Source organism: Ambystoma mexicanum, chromosome 1q, assembly GCF_040938575.1.
Source record: "Ambystoma mexicanum isolate Mex_15411 chromosome 1q, UKY_AmexF1_1, whole genome shotgun sequence".
Taxonomy (NCBI): Eukaryota; Metazoa; Chordata; class Amphibia; order Caudata; family Ambystomatidae; genus Ambystoma; species Ambystoma mexicanum.
The window spans coordinates 593,125,115-593,137,525 of record NC_090922.1 but is presented as its reverse complement, the minus strand read 5'-3'; the positions used below and the strand labels follow the sequence as shown (position 1 = coordinate 593,137,525).

Sequence of the window (12,411 nt, the reverse complement as noted above, 5' to 3'; positions counted from 1 at the left end):
AACAATAACGTGGGTAAAATAATAGATTTCAAAATCAAAATCTTCCCAGACATGGTGAGTTGTCGACTTGACCACATATCCAATTTTCGTTTAACTTTCCCCACTACCTCCAACCAACTCTTAATTCCACTAACATTCCTATCAAAAATTATACCCAACACCTTCACCTGATCCACTCGCACACTCACCACATTCCGAATGATACTTGTGTCCCGCCATGGGCCAATGCAAAAAGCCTCACTCTTGTCTGCATTAATCTTAGAGCCTGAAGCCTGCCCATAGCTATTTGCCACCTTCATGGCCTCCAAAACCGATGGCGTGTCGCTGCACACAATGGACACATCGTCCATGTATGCCAATGCTTTTACTTCTACCTGCCCTCCACCCGGAACAAAACAACCAGCAATACGCTGATTACTTCTTACTGCTCTCAAAAAAGGTTCTAAGCACAGTACGTATAACAACGCTGACAGGGGGCATCCCTGTCTTACCCCAGATCTTACAGCTAATGGGTCTGAGGCAAAGCCGTTCACCATAACTCTACTTACCATGTCTGCATAAAACACTTTCAGCCAACCAACAAAAATGTCGCTCATTCCCATCGCTCGCAAGACACGCCACATATACTTGTGATTAACACGATCATATGCTTTTTCCTGATCCAAGCTCACAATGGTCAATGGAAAATTCCTTTCTTTAGCGTAAAAACATACGTCTCTCAAAATGAGTAGATTGTCTGTGACAGACCTTGTAGGAACACCACACCCTTGACCTGGATGTACCAAAGCACCAATCACCTTCTGAAGACGAAACATCAAAACCTTTGCTAAGACCTTATAATCAGCATTAAGGAGAGTGATAGGCCTCCAATTTTTTAGATCAATTCTCTCTCCTTTATTCTTGTAAAGCAAAGAAATCACCCCATCTCTCATACTCTCACTCAATGTTTTATCTCTCAGACATTCTGCAAACACCTCTACCATATCAGCCTTCACCAGATCCCAAAAAACCCTAAAAAACTCAATAGGCAACCCATCAGATCCAGGAGACTTCCCTAACTGAAAAGAGAAAACAGACCTCTCAACTTCATCCAGTGTTAGGCCACCTTCAAGGGCTTGCAGTTGTGTGTCTGTCAAAGGCCTATCTAAATAATGTAAAAACCCATCACCAACATCCACATCCACCTCTTGCTCTTCATAAAGTGCCTCATAGAAATCTCTAACAGTAGCTCTCAATCGTGCCTGATCAGTCACCACATTCCCAACAGCGTCCTTAATAGCAGACATTCTTTCTTTCTTCTTCCCCAACTTCTTAAAGAAATACCTGCTACAGGTTTCATTTTCATCCAAATGCTGAAGTCGACTTTGGAAAACAACTTTCTTTTCCTCTTCTCCATAATCCTCTTGTAGCACATCTTTCACCAGCTGCACATCCTCTTGTACAGGAAAACCCATATCCTGTAAGTGGACTAGATTCTGCAGCCTTCTTTGCAAACCCACAATTCTCTTCTTCTTTTCCCCGGCCACCCTCCTCCCTACTGCCATAAAGAAACCCCTAGCACGATGTTTCACCATATCCCACCATTCACCCAATGTACTGAAGCACACCTTCAAACTCTGCCATTCTCTATAACGATTAGTGAAACTTGACGTCACCGTAACATCATCAAGCAAGGAACAATTCAATTTCCACTTCCCAGGACCCTTAGGCTGAACCCCTGGAAGTTCAACAGTCAAATCCAGTCTTTTGTGATCCGAAAAAAAAACAGGTGTTAAAACAAAGGTTAACGGTTTAACTGCCCTTGAAGTAAACAAATAATCCAGTCTGGCAAAAGAAGAGCCAGAAGCATTAAACCATGTGTAATCTGCTCTACCACGTTTCAGCGTGAGACCCGTGTCTACAAGAGATGTATCTTTCAACAGGCCTTTCAACACTCTACTCGATTCATCCAGTATACCTCTTCTACTATCCAGAGGTCTCATGATGCAGTTAAAATCACCACCTAAAACAACATGCCTGTCTGTCACTAGCAATACGCGCAGTCTTGCAAAAAGCGATTTCCTGCCGTGACACGTAGTAGGAGCATACACATTAATGAGTCTCAACTTACAGTCATGCAAGTCAGCATCAACACACAAAAGGCGTCCAGGTTCAGCCTCCATGACAGAAATGACCTCAAAATCGTGTCCAGTCATAAGGATCCCCACTCCTGCAGCTCTTTCTACATTTGACCCCGACCAATAAGAGTTGCCAGCAGTCCATTGATCTTTCAAGTACTTGTAATTTCTCATAAAAGGGATCCCACATTCTTGTAAGAAGAGGACATCAGATTTGACCCCCTTTAGACCACCAAAAACAGCACGCTGTTTCTGCACTGAACACATACTGCGCACATTGACCGATGAAACTGTCAAAGCCATCAAGGATAACAATGTGGACCACAAAAAAAACTTATCCATCATTAATGGCATTTTTGAGGCGATCTTTCTTCCTTTCACTACCCCTCCGTCTTGGTTTCGGGAGGCTCACTAAAGGGTCTCCTTCAGAGCTCAAAACCGGCAAATCCTTCAGTTGCACTCCCACATCCAATGTACCACACTCTTCCTGTTGCACACCATCTCGCACCAAAAGGGCTTGCTCATGAGGATAAGAGGTAGCTTCATCTGTACTTTCATACAGCAGTAGAGGCGTTGAAAAAGGTGTCTCTGCAACCCCTTCATCAATATTCTGTGTCTCTCCTGATTTGAACACCTCACTCGACTCTGGAACATTATCTTCCTTATTGCTCCGGGCTGAGCCTGGCTCACACTCCTTTACCAACTCCAAAGACAAGTCTGAGATCCCCAGACCAGAGGGTGGCTCCACTTCAAATTCACTGCTAGAAGCAGCAGGTTTCCCCGAGGCTTCCGATATCAGCGATTCACTACCAGAAGTCAGGGTTTGTAGTGCCATAGCTTGTTTCTTATGTAAACCTTGTTCACCTACTTGGTCCAAAAGTTTACGCTTATTCCATGCTGGAAGCCTGCCAGCCCTTGTATCAGGCACAACTTCTATTTCATCATCGCTGACGTCTTGTACCAAAAGTTGCATTTCTTTCTCAGAGCTGTATTCCTCTGGAGCGTCCACCTCAATAGAGTCACAATGCTCTTCCTCTTCCACCCTTCCTTCTTCTTCCTGAGGCTGGGTTTTCTTTTTCATAATGTTCGCATATGATAACGGGCACGTATTGTACACATGACCCCTCTCACCGCACAGAAAACATGCTCTCTGAAGTTTGCAACGGTTAGTTTCATGGTCAGCGCCGCAGTTCTTACATTGCACCTTCTGGCATGCCACTGCTAGGTGGCCCATTTCCCCGCAGTTCCTGCAGAGCTTTGGCATTCCGTGATACATGACATCACCTCGGTTGTTGCCCAACATCACAATGCTCGGAAGATGACGCACTCCATGGACACCTTGCGGATCAGCTTGCAACTTAACCAGCCATTTTCTTGCTCCAGTCCATATGGTGTCGTCATCCAGCACTCTTCTGCATGCAGAGACCACAGTGCAATGTCTCTTCAGCCAGGTTTCAATGTCATGCTCTGAGATGGATTCGTTGTAGAATTGCACAGTCACCACCTTCACTTCACGGTCAGACAAGGGCTCCACAGTAAATCTGCGCATAGGGTCCATTCCCTTAGCTTCTTCATACTTCCTCCAGAAGTTCTGCAAACAGGCAGCATCCTTGAAACTCACATCAAAGTTTTCATTCTTTCCAGGCAGCTTTACCAAGCAATTCAGCTCTGCAGGGGTCACTCCTAGCGTCTTCTGGATAATGATCCGGCTGAAGTCCAGTCTCGTCATAAAAGACAGGTCCGAGGCTCCCATCAAACAAAAGCGAACAACATGATGTCTTCTGGTCCCAGGTCTCAGCAGAGAGGTCATGATGATAGAGGCTTCTCGAACCGGAAAGAAGGGGGCACTGCACAATGCAGGCCCCCTAGACTGCAGCAGCTCCTCCTCCTCGCCAGACAGCTCTTCTCCACGGAAATCTTCAGCGAAAGATTTATTCGGTTTGAAGAGAAACCAGAGTATGCGCTCTAGTGGCCCCGACTGCGGCCGCAAAAAATGCAACACCTCACTAGCTCAGGGTGACTTAGTGAAGCAGTGCACACGATGACGCTTTTTGAGATGAAGCGAATGGAGAATGCTATCGGGCTCCGAACCCGTGGCAGAATGACTTTATTTGCAAGCAATCCCATCCAAAGTCATGAAACCTGGCAGGGGATTGTGGGTATGCAAATTTCTCCAGACCGCAGGCCATGTGACATTGGCCAAAAGGCAGGCAGAGTCTGCCTTTGCCTGAGGACTCCCCTCGTTTACATAAGGTCTAGGGCTTCTGGGAGGCAGGCGTGAGATTTTCTTTTGGGCCCCAGAGATGGGGCTCCTCCCCCAGGATGTTGAAGAAGCAGCCCGCTCTCTCCTTTCTCAGGACACAGGGGTAATTTTCCGCCCTCACCCTGTCTTGCACGGGTGCTGGGCCTCCTGGGCTGCCAGCGGGCAAAGGACGGCGTTTGTCAGGCGTTCGTCAGCCGATCGGGGCCCGGGCCCAAACCCCTGCCCACTGGGGCCATATCCTCCTGGATGCTAGCTTGGAGCCAGCCTCTGCTGGCTCACCAGCAGGTGGCGACAGCAGCAAGCATTAGCTAAAGGCTCCCCCCTCTGGCTACCACTGCAAGGCATCAGCCTGGCTGTGCTGCGAGGACCCCTGCAAAGGCTGACTGACAGCTGGGGGGTGCAAGCCAACAGCTGAAAAGCAGGCTTTGCGCTTTCATTTGCTCTGTTTCTTTTTTTTTTTAACCAGCATAGGTAACCCTGCACTTGGCAGGGCTTCAAAAAATTGAGTGAAACTCTTTAATGTTCCTCTCCACGGAAATCTTTAGTAAAAGGCGAAAGATTTATTCGGTTTGAAGAGAAACCAGAGTATGCGCTCTAGTGGCCCCGACTGCGGCCGCAAAAAATGCAACACCTCACTAGCTCAGGGTGACTTAGTGAAGCAGTGCACACGATGACGCTTTTTGAGATGAAGCGAATGGAGAATGCTATCGGGCTCCGAACCCGTGGCAGAATGACTTTATTTGCAAGCAATCCCATCCAAAGTCATGAAACCTGGCAGGGGATTGTGGGTATGCAAATTTCTCCAGACCGCAGGCCATGTGACATTGGCCAAAAGGCAGGCAGAGTCTGCCTTTGCCTGAGGACTCCCCTCGTTTACATAAGGTCTAGGGCTTCTGGGAGGCAGGCGTGAGATTTTCTTTTGGGCCCCAGAGATGGGGCTCCTCCCCCAGGATGTTGAAGAAGCAGCCCGCTCTCTCCTTTCTCAGGACACAGGGGTCATTTTCCGCCCTCACCCCGTCTTGCACGGGTGCTGGGCCTCCTGGGCTGCCAGCGGGCAAAGGACGGCGTTTGTCAGGCGTTCGTCAGCCGATCGGGGCCCGGGCCCAAACCCCTGCCCACTGGGGCCATATCCTCCTGGATGCTAGCTTGGAGCCAGCCTCTGCTGGCTCACCAGCAGGTGGCGACAGCAGCAAGCATTAGCTAAAGGCTCCCCCCTCTGGCTACCACTGCAAGGCATCAGCCTGGCTGTGCTGCGAGGACCCCTGCAAAGGCTGACTGACAGCTGGGGGGTGCAAGCCAACAGCTGAAAAGCAGGCTTTGCGCTTTCATTTGCTCTGTTTCTTTTTAACCAGCATAGGTAACCCTGCACTTGGCAGGGCTTCAAAAAATTGAGTGAAACTCTTTAATGTTCCTCTCCACGGAAATCTTTAGTAAAAGGCGAAAGATTTATTCGGTTTGAAGAGAAACCAGAGTATGCGCTCTAGTGGCCCCGACTGCGGCCGCAAAAAATGCAACACCTCACTAGCTCAGGGTGACTTAGTGAAGCAGTGCACACAATGACGCTTTTTGAGATGAAGCGAATGGAGAATGCTATCGGGCTCCGAACCCGTGGCAGAATGACTTTATTTGCAAGCAATCCCATCCAAAGTCATGAAACCTGGCAGGGGATTGTGGGTATGCAAATTTCTCCAGACCGCAGGCCATGTGACATTGGCCAAAAGGCAGGCAGAGTCTGCCTTTGCCTGAGGACTCCCCTCGTTTACATAAGGTCTAGGGCTTCTGGGAGGCAGGCGTGAGATTTTCTTTTGGGCCCCAGAGATGGGGCTCCTCCCCCAGGATGTTGAAAAAGCAGCCCGCTCTCTCCTTTCTCAGGACACAGGGGTCATTTTCCGCCCTCACCCTGTCTTGCACGGGTGCTGGGCCTCCTGGGCTGCCAGGTTCTTTTGCCCGCCAGGGCAAAGCCCGCCGGGCAAAGGACGGCGTTTGTCAGGCGTTTGTCAGGCGATCGGGGCCCGGGCCCAAACCCCTGCCCACTGGGGCCATATCCTCCTGGATGCTAGCTTGGAGCCAGCCTCTGCTGGCTCACCAGCAGGTGGCGACAGCAGCAAGCATTAGCTAAAGGCTCCCCCCTCTGGCTACCACTGCAAGGCATCAGCCTGGCTGTGCTGCGAGGACCCCTGCAAAGGCTGACTGACAGCTGGGGGGTGCAAGCCAACAGCTGAAAAGCAGGCTTTGCGCTTTCATTTGCTCTGTTTCTTTTTTTTTTTTAACCAGCATAGGTAACCCTGCACTTGGCAGGGCTTCAAAAAATTGAGTGAAACTCTTTAATGTTCCTCTCCACGGAAATCTTTAGTAAAAGGCGAAAGATTTATTCGGTTTGAAGAGAAACCAGAATATGCGCTCTAGTGGCCCCGACTGCGGCCGCAAAAAATGCAACACCTCACTAGCTCAGGGTGACTTAGTGAAGCAGTGCACACGATGACGCTTTTTGAGATGAAGCGAATGGAGAATGCTATCGGGCTCCGAACCCGTGGCAGAATGACTTTATTTGCAAGCAATCCCATCCAAAGTCATGAAACCTGGCAGGGGATTGTGGGTATGCAAATTTCTCCAGACCGCAGGCCATGTGACATTGGCCAAAAGGCAGGCAGAGTCTGCCTTTGCCTGAGGACTCCCCTCGTTTACATAAGGTCTAGGGCTTCTGGGAGGCAGGCGTGAGATTTTCTTTTGGGCCCCAGAGATGGGGCTCCTCCCCCAGGATGTTGAAAAAGCAGCCCGCTCTCTCCTTTCTCAGGACACAGGGGTCATTTTCCGCCCTCACCCTGTCTTGCACGGGTGCTGGGCCTCCTGGGCTGCCAGGTTCTTTTGCCCGCCAGGGCAAAGCCCGCCGGGCAAAGGACGGCGTTTGTCAGGCGTTTGTCAGCCGATCGGGGCCCGGGCCCAAACCCCTGCCCACTGGGGCCATATCCTCCTGGATGCTAGCTTGGAGCCAGCCTCTGCTGGCTCACCAGCAGGTGGCGACAGCAGCAAGCATTAGCTAAAGGCTCCCCCCTCTGGCTACCACTGCAAGGCATCAGCCTGGCTGTGCTGCGAGGACCCCTGCAAAGGCTGACTGACAGCTGGGGGGTGCAAGCCAACAGCTGAAAAGCAGGCTTTGCGCTTTCATTTGCTCTGTTTCTTTTTTTTTATAACCAGCATAGGTAACCCTGCACTTGGCAGGGCTTCAAAAAATTGAGTGAAACTCTTTAATGTTCCTCTCCACGGAAATCTTTAGTAAAAGGCGAAAGATTTATTCGGTTTGAAGAGAAACCAGAGTATGCGCTCTAGTGGCCCCGACTGCGGCCGCAAAAAATGCAACACCTCACTAGCTCAGGGTGACTTAGTGAAGCAGTGCACACGATGACGCTTTTTGAGATGAAGCGAATGGAGAATGCTATCGGGCTCCGAACCCGTGGCAGAATGACTTTATTTGCAAGCAATCCCATCCAAAGTCATGAAACCTGGCAGGGGATTGTGGGTATGCAAATTTCTCCAGACCGCAGGCCATGTGACATTGGCCAAAAGGCAGGCAGAGTCTGCTTTTGCTTGAGGACTCCCCTCGTTTACATAAGGTCTAGGGCTTCTGGGAGGCAGGCGTGAGATTTTCTTTTGGGCCCCAGAGATGGGGCTCCTCCCCCAGGATGTTGAAGAAGCAGCCCGCTCTCTCCTTTCTCAGGACACAGGGGTCATTTTCCGCCCTCACCCTGTCTTGCACGGGTGCTGGGCCTCCTGGGCTGCCAGCGGGCAAAGGACGGCGTTTGTCAGGCGTTCGTCAGCCGATCGGGGCCCGGGCCCAAACCCCTGCCCACTGGGGCCATATCCTCCTGGATGCTAGCTTGGAGCCAGCCTCTGCTGGCTCACCAGCAGGTGGCGACAGCAGCAAGCATTAGCTAAAGGCTCCCCCCTCTGGCTACCACTGCAAGGCATCAGCCTGGCTGTGCTGCAAGGACCCCTGCAAAGGCTGACTGACAGCTGGGGGGTGCAAGCCAACAGCTGAAAAGCAGGCTTTGCGCTTTCATTTGCTCTGTTTCTTTTTTTTTTTAACCAGCATAGGTAACCCTGCACTTGGCAGGGCTTCAAAAAATTGAGTGAAACTCTTTAATGTTCCTCTCCACGGAAATCTTTAGTAAAAGGCGAAAGATTTATTCGGTTTGAAGAGAAACAAGAGTATGCGCTCTAGTGGCCCCGACTGCGGCCGCAAAAAATGCAACACCTCACTAGCTCAGGGTGACTTAGTGAAGCAGTGCACACGATGACGCTTTTTGAGATGAAGCGAATGGAGAATGCTATCGGGCTCCGAACCCGTGGCAGAATGACTTTATTTGCAAGCAATCCCATCCAAAGTCATGAAACCTGGCAGGGGATTGTGGGTATGCAAATTTCTCCAGACCGCAGGCCATGTGACATTGGCCAAAAGGCAGGCAGAGTCTGCCTTTGCCTGAGGACTCCCCTCGTTTACATAAGGTCTAGGGCTTCTGGGAGGCAGGCGTGAGATTTTCTTTTGGGCCCCAGAGATGGGGCTCCTCCCCCAGGATGTTGAAGAAGCAGCCCGCTCTCTCCTTTCTCAGGACACAGGGGTCATTTTCCGCCCTCACCCTGTCTTGCACGGGTGCTGGGCCTCCTGGGCTGCCAGCGGGCAAAGGACGGCGTTTGTCAGGCGTTCGTCAGCCGATCGGGGCCCGGGCCCAAACCCCTGCCCACTGGGGCCATATCCTCCTGGATGCTAGCTTGGAGCCAGCCTCTGCTGGCTCACCAGCAGGTGGCGACAGCAGCAAGCATTAGCTAAAGGCTCCCCCCTCTGGCTACCACTGCAAGGCATCAGCCTGGCTGTGCTGCGAGGACCCCTGCAAAGGCTGACTGACAGCTGGGGGGTGCAAGCCAACAGCTGAAAAGCAGGCTTTGCGCTTTCATTTGCTCTGTTTCTTTTTAACCAGCATAGGTAACCCTGCACTTGGCAGGGCTTCAAAAAATTGAGTGAAACTCTTTAATGTTCCTCTCCACGGAAATCTTTAGTAAAAGGCGAAAGATTTATTCGGTTTGAAGAGAAACCAGAGTATGCGCTCTAGTGGCCCCGACTGCGGCCGCAAAAAATGCAACACCTCACTAGCTCAGGGTGACTTAGTGAAGCAGTGCACACGATGACGCTTTTTGAGATGAAGCGAATGGAGAATGCTATCGGGCTCCGAACCCGTGGCAGAATGACTTTATTTGCAAGCAATCCCATCCAAAGTCATGAAACCTGGCAGGGGATTGTGGGTATGCAAATTTCTCCAGACCGCAGGCCATGTGACATTGGCCAAAAGGCAGGCAGAGTCTGCCTTTGCCTGAGGACTCCCCTCGTTTACATAAGGTCTAGGGCTTCTGGGAGGCAGGCGTGAGATTTTCTTTTGGGCCCCAGAGATGGGGCTCCTCCCCCAGGATGTTGAAAAAGCAGCCCGCTCTCTCCTTTCTCAGGACACAGGGGTCATTTTCCGCCCTCACCCTGTCTTGCACGGGTGCTGGGCCTCCTGGGCTGCCAGGTTCTTTTGCCCGCCAGGGCAAAGCCCGCCGGGCAAAGGACGGCGTTTGTCAGGCGTTTGTCAGGCGATCGGGGCCCGGGCCCAAACCCCTGCCCACTGGGGCCATATCCTCCTGGATGCTAGCTTGGAGCCAGCCTCTGCTGGCTCACCAGCAGGTGGCGACAGCAGCAAGCATTAGCTAAAGGCTCCCCCCTCTGGCTACCACTGCAAGGCATCAGCCTGGCTGTGCTGCGAGGACCCCTGCAAAGGCTGACTGACAGCTGGGGGGTGCAAGCCAACAGCTGAAAAGCAGGCTTTGCGCTTTCATTTGCTCTGTTTCTTTTTTTTTTTTAACCAGCATAGGTAACCCTGCACTTGGCAGGGCTTCAAAAAATTGAGTGAAACTCTTTAATGTTCCTCTCCACGGAAATCTTTAGTAAAAGGCGAAAGATTTATTCGGTTTGAAGAGAAACCAGAGTATGCGCTCTAGTGGCCCCGACTGCGGCCGCAAAAAATGCAACACCTCACTAGCTCAGGGTGACTTAGTGAAGCAGTGCACACGATGACGCTTTTTGAGATGAAGCGAATGGAGAATGCTATCGGGCTCCGAACCCGTGGCAGAATGACTTTATTTGCAAGCAATCCCATCCAAAGTCATGAAACCTGGCAGGGGATTGTGGGTATGCAAATTTCTCCAGACCGCAGGCCATGTGACATTGGCCAAAAGGCAGGCAGAGTCTGCCTTTGCCTGAGGACTCCCCTCGTTTACATAAGGTCTAGGGCTTCTGGGAGGCAGGCGTGAGATTTTCTTTTGGGCCCCAGAGATGGGGCTCCTCCCCCAGGATGTTGAAAAAGCAGCCCACTCTCTCCTTTCTCAGGACACAGGGGTCATTTTCCGCCCTCACCCTGTCTTGCACGGGTGCTGGGCCTCCTGGGCTGCCAGCGGGCAAAGGACGGCGTTTGTCAGGCGTTCGTCAGCCGATCGGGGCCCGGGCCCAAACCCCTGCCCACTGGGGCCATATCCTCCTGGATGCTAGCTTGGAGCCAGCCTCTGCTGGCTCACCAGCAGGTGGCGACAGCAGCAAGCATTAGCTAAAGGCTCCCCCCTCTGGCTACCACTGCAAGGCATCAGCCTGGCTGTGCTGCAAGGACCCCTGCAAAGGCTGACTGACAGCTGGGGGGTGCAAGCCAACAGCTGAAAAGCAGGCTTTGCGCTTTCATTTGCTCTGTTTCTTTTTTTTTTTAACCAGCATAGGTAACCCTGCACTTGGCAGGGCTTCAAAAAATTGAGTGAAACTCTTTAATGTTCCTCTCCACGGAAATCTTTAGTAAAAGGCGAAAGATTTATTCGGTTTGAAGAGAAACCAGAGTATGCGCTCTAGTGGCCCCGACTGCGGCCGCAAAAAATGCAACACCTCACTAGCTCAGGGTGACTTAGTGAAGCAGTGCACACGATGACGCTTTTTGAGATGAAGCGAATGGAGAATGCTATCGGGCTCCGAACCCGTGGCAGAATGACTTTATTTGCAAGCAATCCCATCCAAAGTCATGAAACCTGGCAGGGGATTGTGGGTATGCAAATTTCTCCAGACCGCAGGCCATGTGACATTGGCCAAAAGGCAGGCAGAGTCTGCCTTTGCCTGAGGACTCCCCTCGTTTACATAAGGTCTAGGGCTTCTGGGAGGCAGGCGTGAGATTTTCTTTTGGGCCCCAGAGATGGGGCTCCTCCCCCAGGATGTTGAAAAAGCAGCCCGCTCTCTCCTTTCTCAGGACACAGGGGTCATTTTCCGCCCTCACCCTGTCTTGCACGGGTGCTGGGCCTCCTGGGCTGCCAGCGGGCAAAGGACGGCGTTTGTCAGGCGTTCGTCAGCCGATCGGGGCCCGGGCCCAAACCCCTGCCCACTGGGGCCATATCCTCCTGGATGCTAGCTTGGAGCCAGCCTCTGCTGGCTCACCAGCAGGTGGCGACAGCAGCAAGCATTAGCTAAAGGCTCCCCCCTCTGGCTACCACTGCAAAGCATCAGCCTGGCTGTGCTGCGAGGACCCCTGCAAAGGCTGACTGACAGCTGGGGGGTGCAAGCCAACAGCTGAAAAGCAGGCTTTGCGCTTTCATTTGCTCTGTTTCTTTTTTTTTTTAACCAGCATAGGTAACCCTGCACTTGGCAGGGCTTCAAAAAATTGAGTGAAACTCTTTAATGTTCCTCTCCACGGAAATCTTTAGTAAAAGGCGAAAGATTTATTCGGTTTGAAGAGAAACCAGAGTATGCGCTCTAGTGGCCCCGACTGCGGCCGCAAAAAATGCAACACCTCACTAGCTCAGGGTGACTTAGTGAAGCAGTGCACACGATGACGCTTTTTGAGATGAAGCGAATGGAGAATGCTATCGGGCTCCGAACCCGTGGCAGAATGACTTTATTTGCAAGCAATCCCATCCAAAGTCATGAAACCTGGCAGGGGATTGTGGGTATGCAAATTTCTCCAGACCGCAGGCCAT

The 12,411-nt window shown here is 51.5% G+C and overlaps 9 non-coding genes across 9 annotated transcripts; all 9 read right to left on the bottom strand.

Moving 5' to 3' along the window:
- Positions 1-4,853: 4,853 nt before the first annotated feature.
- Positions 4,854-4,969, bottom strand: LOC138564572 (U5 spliceosomal RNA). The gene has a single exon (XR_011300516.1). It is a non-coding gene; the product is annotated as a U5 spliceosomal RNA (small nuclear RNA).
- A 770-nt stretch (positions 4,970-5,739) lies between these two features.
- LOC138564571 (U5 spliceosomal RNA) lies at positions 5,740-5,855 on the bottom strand. Its single transcript, XR_011300515.1, has one exon. It is a non-coding gene; the product is annotated as a U5 spliceosomal RNA (small nuclear RNA).
- An 806-nt stretch (positions 5,856-6,661) lies between these two features.
- LOC138564954 (U5 spliceosomal RNA) lies at positions 6,662-6,777 on the bottom strand. The gene has a single exon (XR_011300879.1). It is a non-coding gene; the product is annotated as a U5 spliceosomal RNA (small nuclear RNA).
- Positions 6,778-7,582: 805 nt separating this feature from the next.
- LOC138564570 (U5 spliceosomal RNA) lies at positions 7,583-7,698 on the bottom strand. Its single transcript, XR_011300514.1, has one exon. It is a non-coding gene; the product is annotated as a U5 spliceosomal RNA (small nuclear RNA).
- A 776-nt stretch (positions 7,699-8,474) lies between these two features.
- LOC138564991 (U5 spliceosomal RNA) lies at positions 8,475-8,590 on the bottom strand. Its single transcript, XR_011300913.1, has one exon. It is a non-coding gene; the product is annotated as a U5 spliceosomal RNA (small nuclear RNA).
- A 770-nt stretch (positions 8,591-9,360) lies between these two features.
- On the bottom strand, positions 9,361-9,476 carry LOC138564569 (U5 spliceosomal RNA). The gene has a single exon (XR_011300513.1). It is a non-coding gene; the product is annotated as a U5 spliceosomal RNA (small nuclear RNA).
- Positions 9,477-10,282: 806 nt separating this feature from the next.
- On the bottom strand, positions 10,283-10,398 carry LOC138564568 (U5 spliceosomal RNA). The gene has a single exon (XR_011300512.1). It is a non-coding gene; the product is annotated as a U5 spliceosomal RNA (small nuclear RNA).
- A 776-nt stretch (positions 10,399-11,174) lies between these two features.
- Positions 11,175-11,290, bottom strand: LOC138564567 (U5 spliceosomal RNA). Its single transcript, XR_011300511.1, has one exon. It is a non-coding gene; the product is annotated as a U5 spliceosomal RNA (small nuclear RNA).
- Positions 11,291-12,066: 776 nt separating this feature from the next.
- Positions 12,067-12,182, bottom strand: LOC138564566 (U5 spliceosomal RNA). Its single transcript, XR_011300510.1, has one exon. It is a non-coding gene; the product is annotated as a U5 spliceosomal RNA (small nuclear RNA).
- Between the last annotated feature and the right edge of the window lie 229 nt (positions 12,183-12,411).